This window comes from Protopterus annectens, chromosome 1.part0 (assembly GCF_019279795.1).
Source record: "Protopterus annectens isolate FY-2018-M chromosome 1.part0, PAN1.0, whole genome shotgun sequence".
In the NCBI taxonomy this organism is placed as follows: Eukaryota; Metazoa; Chordata; order Ceratodontiformes; family Protopteridae; genus Protopterus; species Protopterus annectens.
In genome coordinates this window covers 1,659,427,959-1,659,440,418 of record NC_056725.1, presented here as the reverse complement: position 1 = coordinate 1,659,440,418, position 12,460 = coordinate 1,659,427,959, and the positions used below count along the sequence as shown (strand labels likewise).

The 12,460-nt window shown below is 37.9% G+C and overlaps 2 non-coding genes across 2 annotated transcripts; both read right to left on the bottom strand.

The window, feature by feature from the left end:
* Nucleotides 1–5,647: 5,647 nt before the first annotated feature.
* Nucleotides 5,648–5,720, bottom strand: TRNAI-UAU. Its single transcript has one exon. It is a non-coding gene; the product is annotated as a tRNA-Ile (tRNA).
* Nucleotides 5,721–7,451: 1,731 nt separating this feature from the next.
* TRNAT-UGU lies at nucleotides 7,452–7,524 on the bottom strand. Its single transcript has one exon. It is a non-coding gene; the product is annotated as a tRNA-Thr (tRNA).
* Nucleotides 7,525–12,460: the final 4,936 nt, after the last annotated feature.

The following is a 12,460-nucleotide window of genomic DNA, read 5'->3' as shown; positions in this document are numbered from 1 at the left end:
CCAGTATTTGGCCGGATAAACAGACAATCCAGTGACGTGCTAAGGGAAATGAAAACTGATTGCACGGTAGCATCTGCAAAATTTAGCTGCCTCAATAAATTATCTTCATTTGGTTTATCTTTCGAATTCTAGTCAGCCAAGTAACATCTATGGGAGTGGTGAAGTAAGGAAACTTTAAATAGGCCCTCTCCTGGTTAAAAGGAGTATGTCACGTCATTTGCAAAAGTGCATGCGTCTGCATAGTCCTTTGCATGCAGTATTGAAAATAGATTTGAGGAAGTCACTTTCTGATCACTAGAACCTGCTTGCAGCTATAATAGTAAGTCAGCATCCAGACCTGACCAAGTCTGGCCAGGGATGCATCCAACACTGACCAAGTTGCTGCATTGTCCCTACACACTGATGACAAGGGACTGCAAGAGTCTAAGCAGGAAAACAAGCTGTATTTCTTTATACTAGAAAAAGGATTGAACATTTCTTTGAGAGTGCAGGACTAAAATCTAGTGCCTAAAACTCATCTAAATGTGGTTGTTACAACAGCTGAAGCAGATTCTTTTCAAGCAAGAGCTCAGATGATTAAAACTCATAACCTCTTGTTTATAAGGCAAGCACTTTAACCACTGTACCAGCAATCCTCAAGATGACAGCATTCAGCACAACTTTCTTCTAGAAAGAACTTATTTTTCTAGCTTTCCTTTTTGCTTGCTAACTACACATCTTTCTTAGGCAAGAGCTCAAAAGACTCACACTCATGATCTCTCATTTATTAAACCAGCACCTTAACCACTGTGCTAGCAAGGCTGAAGATGGAAATGCCAAGCAAAGCTTTCTTCAAGAAAGAATTTCTTTGTTTTTCTTTCCTTTTAGCCTGTTTACTGAGTGTGAGACACAGGAAGTAGTACTAATTGCTTGCACATTACCCACAAACAGGGTAGCTGGCCCGTACAGGGATGAAACCCACAATCTTGTCATTATTAGCACCACTCTTTAGCCAACTTAGCTAACATGTGAGGTCTTTAAGACTACCATCCAACCTCCATCAGCATGCGAACTGATGTCAATGATGGTGTGAGCAATTATATGTAAAGGGTGCTATGCCTCAGCTCATGAGGTGCAACTGTATTAATACTCCTCGACAGATGACGGAAGCTATCTGTCAAACATATGACTACTCAACTCTCCACTGAGAATGCTGATCCAAATTACTTTCAGTTCTATGAACCTGTGACTTAAATTCCTTCATGATGCTCTGTTTCTTTTGGCCAGGAAGGTGATGCTTTTGGATTTCCTAGAAAGTTTCTCCAAGCTATGGCAGTGTGCAAGAATCTGGACTGGAATGCAGATAAGTGTCCATTCTGAAACAGAGCTGGTGAGAAGTCTACCAAGATGCTAAAGTGTCTGTGGAGCTGATTGGCAAGCAACTACAAGAGCCTGAGCAGAAAAAATGCCGTAGTTCATTGGGAGGTAGAAATGAGCAGGCACACACTTCCTTCTGAATGCTGCATCCTGAAAAGAGTTTCTAAAAGTACCTGCCCTTCCACAAAGGAAAAAGAAGAAAGGAAACACAGGCTTTTATGAGATTTGAAGTCATGACTCCTGGTTTACAGGGCCAGTGCTCTAACCTCTGAGCTACAGAGCCACTCATGCAAGCTTTTTGATGCACTTTTTTTAAACATATAAACCAAATCGCACACAGCCAACAGAGCACAGCACTAGCGAATAAAAAATAAATAGAAATCTCATAGACATAAACCATACGCTAGTACCTGATGGCAAAAAAGTTGTCCCAAATAGACAGAGTAGTCAGCAATCTGCAATCCTTATAGTGATAATCCATTAGCAAGAACGCAAAATCAAAGCATAAAAACAGGTTCTTTTTATTAACAAAGTAAGCGCTTTCACCCGAAGGCTTCTTCAGACTTTATAACGCATACAACACTTTCTAAATTAAATAACCCCCATCACATTTCTATTGGTCAAGCATCCTTCCATACACATTTCATTATCAATTAAGGGTAACAAAGCTCATTACATAAAAAGTCATTACATAGAAGAGACACATTCAAATATAACAGTATAAATACACTAAATTGAGAAATAAAAATCTGAAATATAGGCAGCAAAGATATTAGTACGACTCTATGTCATGTGCAGAAGTGTATATAAATATTTAATATATGTATTTAACCTATATTAACCCAGTCAATAACCTAATAATATATATATATATATATATATATATATATATATATATATATATATATATATATATATACAGATTCAAGACAAGTATTTAGTACATATGGGTATATATTAAAATATATAAAAAAAATGTATAAAAAAATGAGGGCATCTAGGTTAAATCCGACTGATGAAGGCTATAGTAAGGAGCTGACTGATTTGAAGGCCAAATTTGTTCAAAGAGGTTATAAGGCAGAAATGTTTGAACAAACAACACTCGAGGTTAACAATTTAAGAAGTACAAAAGCAAAACCCTATTTTTCAGAACCCCTAGGTTTACCAGATATAGATCCACCAACTTCAACAGTAGAAATTAGAACCCCTCTGTTTTTCACAAAGGATGCTGTACATTTGAAACAACTCATGGTAAAACACTGGGACATTCTTCTTTTGGACAATGATATTAGTAAAGTAGTAGGTCCAAGACCTAAGGTGCTATTTAAGAACAAACCCAACCTCAGAAGGTTGCTGTGTAAACCTAAAAAGGTTACTTCTTCGAGGGGAATGAATGACTGTGAATTCAACACCACACCATGTGGTAAATGTAATCAATGCATGTTTATTGAAACAAACATCGATTTCATTCATCCGATTACAAAGCAGGTATTTCATTTTTCTACAGCAACAAATTGCAATAGCAAGAATGTTATATACCTAGCAAGATGCATATCATGCCCTGCGTTCTATATTGGGAAGACCAATAGGTTCTTGAAAGAACGTATAAGGGAACATGTATACCACATTAGAATAGGCTCCGAGTTTAATGCCCTAGCGAAACATAATAGTAATTTGGGTTCCACACACACTTTTAGATTTAGTGTGCTACAAAAGTTGGAAACTAATATAAGGGGAGGTGATCTAGTTAATTACACTTTAGAATGTGAACTGAGATGGATAATTAGATGTAGGGCTGACAAACCACCAGGCCTAAATGACAAGGTACAAGTGAAACCCGTTTTAAAACGTAGAAGGATAAATAAACCCAAGTCATAAACAGATATTCCTGTCATGATTATAAGCTAGATCCTATAATAATTTTTATATGCTTTACATATAGATATTACACATGGTTTTATATGCTATTTAATCATAGTTTTTAGATTTAGATTTATATTTCAATATATCTATTTATTTATTTAATATAATATAATCATTTTTTATATATTTTAATATATACTCATATGTATTAAATACTTGTCTTGAATCTGTATATATATATATATATATATTATTAGGTTATTGACTGGGTTAATATAGGTTAAATACATATATTAAATATTTATATACACTTCTGCACATGACATAGAGTCGTACTAATATCTTTGCTGCCTTTATTTCAGATTTTTATTTCTCAATTTAGTGTATTTATACTGTTATATTTGAATGTGTCTCTTCTATGTAATGACTTTTTATGTAATGAGCTTTGTTACCCTTAATTGATAATGAAATGTGTATGGAAGGATGCTTGACCAATAGAAATGTGATGGGGGTTATTTAATTTAGAAAGTGTTGTATGCGTTATAAAGTCTGAAGAAGCCTTCGGGTGAAAGCGCTTACTTTGTTAATAAAAAGAACCTGTTTTTACGCTTTGATTTTGCGTTCTTGCTAATGGATTATCACTATAAGGATAGTTATACAGATTGCTGACTACTCTATCTATTTGGGACAACTTTTTTGCCATCAGGTACTAGCGTATGGTTTATGTCTATAAGACTTTTTTTAAACATGTTTGTTCATTGGTGTTCTCTGCCTTTCAACAGGGTGATAGAATTTGCATCTTTGGATCTTTCATCACACCCAAGCCATTCCATAAGGACATGGGTAGCTATGCCGAATTGTGCCATATTGCCCAGTATTTGGCCGGACAAACAGACAATCCAGTGATGTGCTAAGGGAAGTGAAAACTGATTGCACAGTAGCATCTGCAAAATTTGGCTGTCTCATTAAATTATCTTCATCTTCAATTCTAGTCACCCAAGTAACATCTATGGGAGCGGTGAAGTAAGGAAACTTTAAATAGGCCCTCTCCTGGTTAAAAGGAGTATGTCATGTCATTTGCAAAAGTGCATGCGTCTGCATAGTCCTTTGCATGCAGTATTGAAAATAGATTTGAAGAAGTCACTTTCTGATCACTAGAACCTGCTTGCAGCTATAATAGTAAGTCAGCATCCAGACTGGACCAAGTCTGGCCAGGGATGCATCCAACACTGACCAAGTTGCTGCACTGTTCCTACACACTTATGACAAGTGACTGCAAGAGTCTAAGCAGGAAAACAAGCTGTATGTCTTTATACTAGAAAAAGGATTGAACATTTCGTTGAGAGTGCAGGACTAAAATCTAGTGCCTAAAACTCATCTGACTGTGGGTGTTATGACAGCTAAAGCACATTTTTCTCATGCAAGAGCTCAGAGGATTTAAACTCATATCCTCTTGTTTACAAGACAAGCACTTTAACCACTGTACCAGCAATCCTCAACATGGCATCATTCAGCACAACTTTCTTCTAGAAAGAACTTCTTTTTCTAGCTTTCCTTTTTGCTTGCTAACTACACATCTTTCTTAGGCAAGAGCTCAAAAGACTCAAACTCATGACCTCTCATTTATTAAAACAGCACCTTAACCACTGTGCTCGCAAGGCTGAAGATGGAAATGCCAAGCAAAGCTTTCTTCAAGAAAGCATTTCTTCATTTGTCTTTCCTTTTAGCCTGTTTACTGAGTGTGAGACACAGGAAGTAGCACTAATTGCTTGCACATTACTCACAAACAAGGTAGCTGGCCCATACAGGGATGAAACTCACAATCTTGTCATTATTAGCACCACTCTTTAGCCAGCTTAGCTAACGTGTGAGGTCTTTAAGACTACCATCCAACCTCCATCAGCATGCGAACTGATGTCAATGATGGTGTGAGCAATTATATGTAAAGGATGCTATGCCTCAGCTCAAGAGGTGCTACTGTATCAATACTCCCGACAGATGACGGATGCTATCTCTCAAACGTTTGACTACTCAACTCTCCACTGAGAATGCTGATCCAAATTACTTTCATTTCTGTGAACCTGTGACTTAAATTCCTTCATGATGCCCTGTTTCTTTTGGCCAGGAAGGTGATGCTTTGGATTTCCTAGAAAGTTTCTCCATGCTATGGCAGTGTGCAAGAATCTGGACTGGAATGCAGATAAGTGTCCATTCTGAAACAGAGCTGGTGAGAAGTCTACCAAGATGCTAAAGTGTCTGTGGAGCTGATTGGTAAGCAACTACAAGAGCCTGAGCAGAAAAAATGCCGTAGTTCATTGGGAGGTAGAAATGAGCAGGCACATACTACCTTCTGAATGCTGCATCCTGAAAAGAGTTTCTAAAAGTACCTGCCCTTCCACAAAAAAAAAAAAAAGAAGAAGGGAAACAGAGGCTCTGATGAGATTCGAACTCATGACTGCTGGTTTATAAGACCACTGCTCTAACCGCTGAGCTGCAGAGCCACGCACGCAAGCTTTTTGATGCACTTTTTTTAAACATGTTTGTTTATTGGTGTTCTCTGCTTTTCAACAGGGTGATAGAATTTGCATCTTTGGATCTTTCATCACACCCAAGCCATTCCATAAGGGCATGGGTAGCTATGCTGAATTGTGCCATATTGCCCAGTATTTGGCCGGATAAACAGACAATCCAGTGACGTGCTAAGGGAAATGAAAACTGATTGCATGGTAGCATCTGCAAAATTTAGCTGCCTCAATAAATTATCTTCATTTGGTTTATCTTTCGAATTCTAGTCAGCCAAGTAACATCTATGGGAGTGGTGAAGTAAGGAAACTTTAAATAGGCCCTCTCCTGGTTAAAAGGAGTATGTCACGTCATTTGCAAAAGTGCATGCGTCTGCATAGTCCTTTGCATGCAGTATTGAAAATAGATTTGAGGAAGTCACTTTCTGATCACTAGAACCTGCTTGCAGCTATAATAGTAAGTCAGCATCCAGACTGGACCAAGTCTGGCCAGGGATGCATCCGACACTGACCAAGTCGCTGCATTGTCCCTACACACTGATGACAAGGGACTGCAAGAGTCTAAGCAGGAAAACAAGCTGTATTTCTTTATACTAGAAAAAGGATTGAACATTTCTTTGAGAGTGCAGGACTAAAATCTAGTGCCTAAAACTCATCTGAATGTGGTTGTTACGACAGCTGAAGCAGATTCTTTTCAAGCAAGAGCTCAGATGATTCAAACTCATAACCTCTTGTTTATAAGGCAAGCACTTTAACCACTGTACCAGCAATCCTCAAGATGGCAGCATTCAGCACAACTTTCTTCTAGAAAGAACTTATTTTTCTAGCTTTCCTTTTTGCTTGCTAACTACACATCTTTCTTAGGCAAGAGCTCAAAAGACTCACACTCATGATCTCTCATTTATTAAACCAGCACCTTAACCACTGTGCTAGCAAGGCTGAAGATGGAAATGCCAAGCAAAGCTTTCTTCAAGAAAGAATTTCTTCGTTTGTCTTTCCTTTTAGCCTGTTTACTGAGTGTGAGACACAGGAAGTAGTACTAATTGCTTGCACATTACCCACAAACAGGGTAGCTGGCCCGTACAGGGATGAAACCCACAATCTTGTCATTATTAGCACCACTCTTTAGCCAACTTAGCTAACATGTGAGGTCATTAAGACTACCATCCAACCTCCATCAGCATGCAAACTGATGTCAATGATGGTGTGAGCAATTATATGTAAAGGGTGCTATGCCTCAGCTCATGAGGTGCAACTGTATCAATACTCCTCGACAGATGACGGACGCTATCTGTCAAACGTATGACTACTCAACTCTCCACTGAGAATGCTGATCCAAATTACTTTCAGTTCTATGAACCTGTGACTTAAATTCCTTCATGATGCTCTGTTTCTTTTGGCCAGGAAGGTGATGCTTTTGGATTTCCTAGAAAGTTTCTCCAAGCTATGGCAGTGTGCAAGAATCTGGACTGGAATGCAGATAAGTGTCCATTCTGAAACAGAGCTGGTGAGAAGTCTACCAAGATGCTAAAGTGTCTGTGGAGCTGATTGGCAAGCAACTACAAGAGCCTGAGCAGAAAAAATGCCGTAGTTCATTGGGAGGTAGAAATGAGCAGGCACACACTACCTTCTGAATGCTGCATCCTGAAAAGAGTTTCTAAAAATACCTGCCCTTCCACAAAAAAAAAAAAAAAAAAAGAAGGGAAACACAGGTTCTGATGAGATTTGAACTCATGACCCCTGGTTTACAAGACCAGTGCTCTAACCCCTGAGCTACAGAGCCACTTATGCAAGCCTTTTGATGCACTTTTTTTAAACATGTTTGTTCATTGGTGTTCTCTGCCTTTCAACAGGGTGATAGAATTTGCATCTTTGGATCTTTCATCACACCCAAGCCATTCCATAAGGGCATGGGTAGCTATGCCGAATTGTGCCATATTGCCCAGTATTTGGCCGGACAAACAGACAATCCAGTGACGTGCTAAGGGAACTGAAAACTGATTGCACGGTAGCATCTGCAAAATTTGGCTGCCTCAATAAATTATCTTCATCTTTCGAATTCTAGTCACCCAAGTAACATCTATAGGAGCCATACCTCTCAACCTGGAAACATCAAAATCTGGACAAGGCTCATGAAAAATAGGTACAAATCTGTACGCTGATTAACATCTAATTTGCATACACAATTACGTAACCCCACCCACTCCGATGGAATTGTGGGATACCAACTTTCAAACGCAAACTGAAAAACAGAACCAAAATATGGCTCTAGAGTCTAGACCCTGTAGTAAATGGTAACCATTTTTTTTTTGAAACGTGTAACACATGATGTTCACTGGGAAGGGAAAAGATAATGAATATTATGATTTTATTTTGGTGATTTGCAGTATCTGGGTTTTGAGGTAAAAGTAGAGCATTTAATGTTGCATTTAATGGTAAGCAATAATCTTCTTTTGTCTTTTCCCGGTTAGGGGTCACCACAGCAGATCATCTGTCCTCTCATGGTTGGCAGTGGAGTTTTACTGTGTCGAGTTGCCAGCCCAGTGCCCAACCTTCCGCAGAAGGTGCACACACACTCACACCTAGGGCCAATATGGAGTGTCCAATCCACCTACTGCATGCTCTAACTTTAGCAAAAGAAAGTTATAATTTGCTAGAACCTCCAAAAGTCATTCTCCATGGCCTACTGATCAGTGGCATAGCTTGAGTTTGTGCCACCCGGAACTGTCTGAGTTTGCCACTTTCCCCTCCTCACAAAATCATGGACGAATAGGGCCCCCCATACACAGCCCTCCCCCCTGCAGCCATTCCAATAGCCCATTACTTGGCTATTTCACCCTATTTACTGTAAACACCGTAATGTGTGCACTGCTTTACTTCTATGATGATTTGGATTTCATTTAAAACTTATTTTACAGCACAAACACTAATACATATCTGCTAAACAAAACAATAGTCTCACAATTAAAATATACTTAGGATTAAAACTTCTCTGCCTTGAAACTCAAAATGCATGCCATCTGGCCAGTGGTGGATAAAGATTACCTTTGAGCCGTTTTCAAATCATAGGCACTTTACACACAAAACATACATGTGTTTTTTGATACACCTTCCTGATTGTATTAAATTACATTCCTTGTATAATATAACACACTTGTTAGAGCGCGTTTTAAATTTGTTTTGAACATTTTTCCAGTAAGCAATGAAAGAAAATGCATGAACAAATAATGACAAAACTGCTCAATTCAGAATATTTCTATCATAAAAGTCCACTCAGATGTCTACAACCCACCAGTATCAGTAAATATTCACAAGTATTTTTTGATTATTTTAACAGATTACTGTTTTTATAATTTAATACATATAAAGCACTTTGTCTATTCAGAATCTTCAGAAATCTTTTTCTGTTTAAAAACTTTCATAGCTTGTTGTCTTAGGCTATTTTGTCCCACCCTCCCTCCCTGTTGGTGTCTTGCTCTTATACTTGGTGGCTTTGCAGTTGCCCGCCCCTACTGTGACACACCTCCCAGTCTAGTGTCATTAGCTCATTCTTCTTAATACAGAGAGAACATTTGATAAGGCCTTCTGTTCCTCCTTTTACCTTTTCAAAAAGTAAAACAAAACTTTTTTTTTCTTCTTCGCCTGAATCTTCTTGTGTTCTGACTGTCCTTCTCAAACATATTGGAAATATACAGTATATTTCAGAGCATTTGTTATAACTATTTGCTATAACTGATTTAAGTATTTTTTTCTGGGTTTTGAATATTTACTGCTTAGCGACTGCATCTTAGCCTGTTTATACAGCTCTGCATTCTATTTAAACTGTTTTTGTGTTGATTAACTGTTTTGCACTCTTAAAGTTATTTGTTGCTTAATTTTACCTGTAGGCTAACACACTCAAGTGTGCTAGCCACTTAAAAGCATTTATAGCATTTACTGTCTGTTTTTTTTCCTTGTCTCTGTAAAAAAAAAAAAAAAAAAATCTCTTGTTTTCCCACCTTACTGAACTAGAGTAGTCCAGTTTCAGCGTTGCTGATCCCTGGGCTTTGTTTTAGTTCCTGTTACTGATCCATTGCCTTATTAGGAAGGAGGAAGTTTCTTTGCTTACCAGTGGGAGTGGGAAGCACTGAGCAGCCTTTTGTCCGACTTGGTGAAGTTGCAGCCAGAAACTAGTAGTCTATTGGTCGTTTTGGGCCAATTCCTAGCTCCTTTCAGCCCCTGCTATAAAACACGCTAAACACGTGTTTTCCAGCTTGTACCAACTCTGCACAGATCCTCGTGGTGGCCTGCAGAGTGATCCAAGCAGCAGAGAGCTAAAGAGTGACTTTCACCAGATATAAGTATTTTTGTGGCTTTCCCACTGTTATTAAGCTAGCGACTGCATTTCGCCTGTTTTACTGCTACTTTAAGTGATTTCTGCATTTTACACTGTTTATTGCACTTTAAGTTACTAATTGTTGCAAATTGTTTCTGTAGGCTACACACTAAAGTCGCTAGCGATTTACAGCATTTATAGCATTTACTGTGTTTTTCCTTATCTCTGTAATAAAACAAAAAATCTCTTGTTTTCCCACTTTACTTAAACCCAAGTCATAAACAGATATTCCTGTCATGATTATAAGCTAGATCCTATAATAATTTTTATATGCTTTACATATAGATATTACACATGGTTTTATATGCTATTTAATCATAGTTTTTAGATTTAGATTTATATTTCAATATATCTATTTATTTATTTAATATAATATAATCATTTTTTATATATTTTAATATATACTCATATGTATTAAATACTTGTCTTGAATCTGTATATATATATATATATATATATATATATTATTAGGTTATTGACTGGGTTAATATAGGTTAAATACATATATTAAATATTTATATACACTTCTGCACATGACATAGAGTCGTACTAATATCTTTGCTGCCTTTATTTCAGATTTTTATTTCTCAATTTAGTGTATTTATACTGTTATATTTGAATGTGTCTCTTCTATGTAATGACTTTTTATGTAATGAGCTTTGTTACCCTTAATTGATAATGAAATGTGTATGGAAGGATGCTTGACCAATAGAAATGTGATGGGGGTTATTTAATTTAGAAAGTGTTGTATGCGTTATAAAGTCTGAAGAAGCCTTCGGGTGAAAGCGCTTACTTTGTTAATAAAAAGAACCTGTTTTTACGCTTTGATTTTGCGTTCTTGCTAATGGATTATCACTATAAGGATAGTTATACAGATTGCTGACTACTCTATCTATTTGGGACAACTTTTTTGCCATCAGGTACTAGCGTATGGTTTATGTCTATGAGACTTTTTTTAAACATGTTTGTTCATTGGTGTTCTCTGCCTTTCAACAGGGTGATAGAATTTGCATCTTTGGATCTTTCATCACACCCAAGCCATTCCATAAGGACATGGGTAGCTATGCCGAATTGTGCCATATTGCCCAGTATTTGGCCGGACAAACAGACAATCCAGTGATGTGCTAAGGGAAGTGAAAACTGATTGCACAGTAGCATCTGCAAAATTTGGCTGTCTCATTAAATTATCTTCATCTTTCGAATTCTAGTCACCCAAGTAACATCTATGGGAGCGGTGAAGTAAGGAAACTTTAAATAGGCCCTCTCCTGGTTAAAAGGAGTATGTCATGTCATTTGCAAAAGTGCATGCGTCTGCATAGTCCTTTGCATGCAGTATTGAAAATAGATTTGAAGAAGTCACTTTCTGATCACTAGAACCTGCTTGCAGCTATAATAGTAAGTCAGCATCCAGACTGGACCAAGTCTGGCCAGGGATGCATCCAACACTGACCAAGTTGCTGCACTGTTCCTACACACTGATGACAAGTGACTGCAAGAGTCTAAGCAGGAAAACAAGCTGTATGTCTTTATACTAGAAAAAGGATTGAACATTTCGTTGAGAGTGCAGGACTAAAATCTAGTGCCTAAAACTCATCTGACTGTGGGTGTTATGACAGCTAAAGCACATTTTTCTCATGCAAGAGCTCAGAGGATTTAAACTCATATCCTCTTGTTTACAAGACAAGCACTTTAACCACTGTACCAGCAATCCTCAACATGGCATCATTCAGCACAACTTTCTTCTAGAAAGAACTTCTTTTTCTAGCTTTCCTTTTGCTTGCTAACTACACATCTTTCTTAGGCAAGAGCTCAAAGACTCAAACTCATGACCTCTCATTTATTAAAACAGCACCTTAACCACTGTGCTTTGCAAGGCTGAAGATGGAAATGCCAAGCAAAGCTTTCTTCAAGAAAGCATTTCTTCATTTGTCTTTCCTTTTAGCCTGTTTACTGAGTGTGAGACACAGGAAGTAGCACTAATTGCTTGCACATTACTCACAAACAAGGTAGCTGGCCCATACAGGGATGAAACTCACAATCTTGTCATTATTAGCACCACTCTTTAGCCAGCTTAGCTAACGTGTGAGGTCTTTAAGACTACCATCCAACCTCCATCAGCATGCGAACTGATGTCAATGATGGTGTGAGCAATTATATGTAAAGGATGCTATGCCTCAGCTCAAGAGGTGCTACTGTATCAATACTCCCCGACAGATGACGGATGCTATCTCTCAAACGTTTGACTACTCAACTCTCCACTGAGAATGCTGATCCAAATTACTTTCATTTCTGTGAACCTGTGACTTAAATTCCTTCATGATGCCCTGTTTCTTTTGGCCAGGAA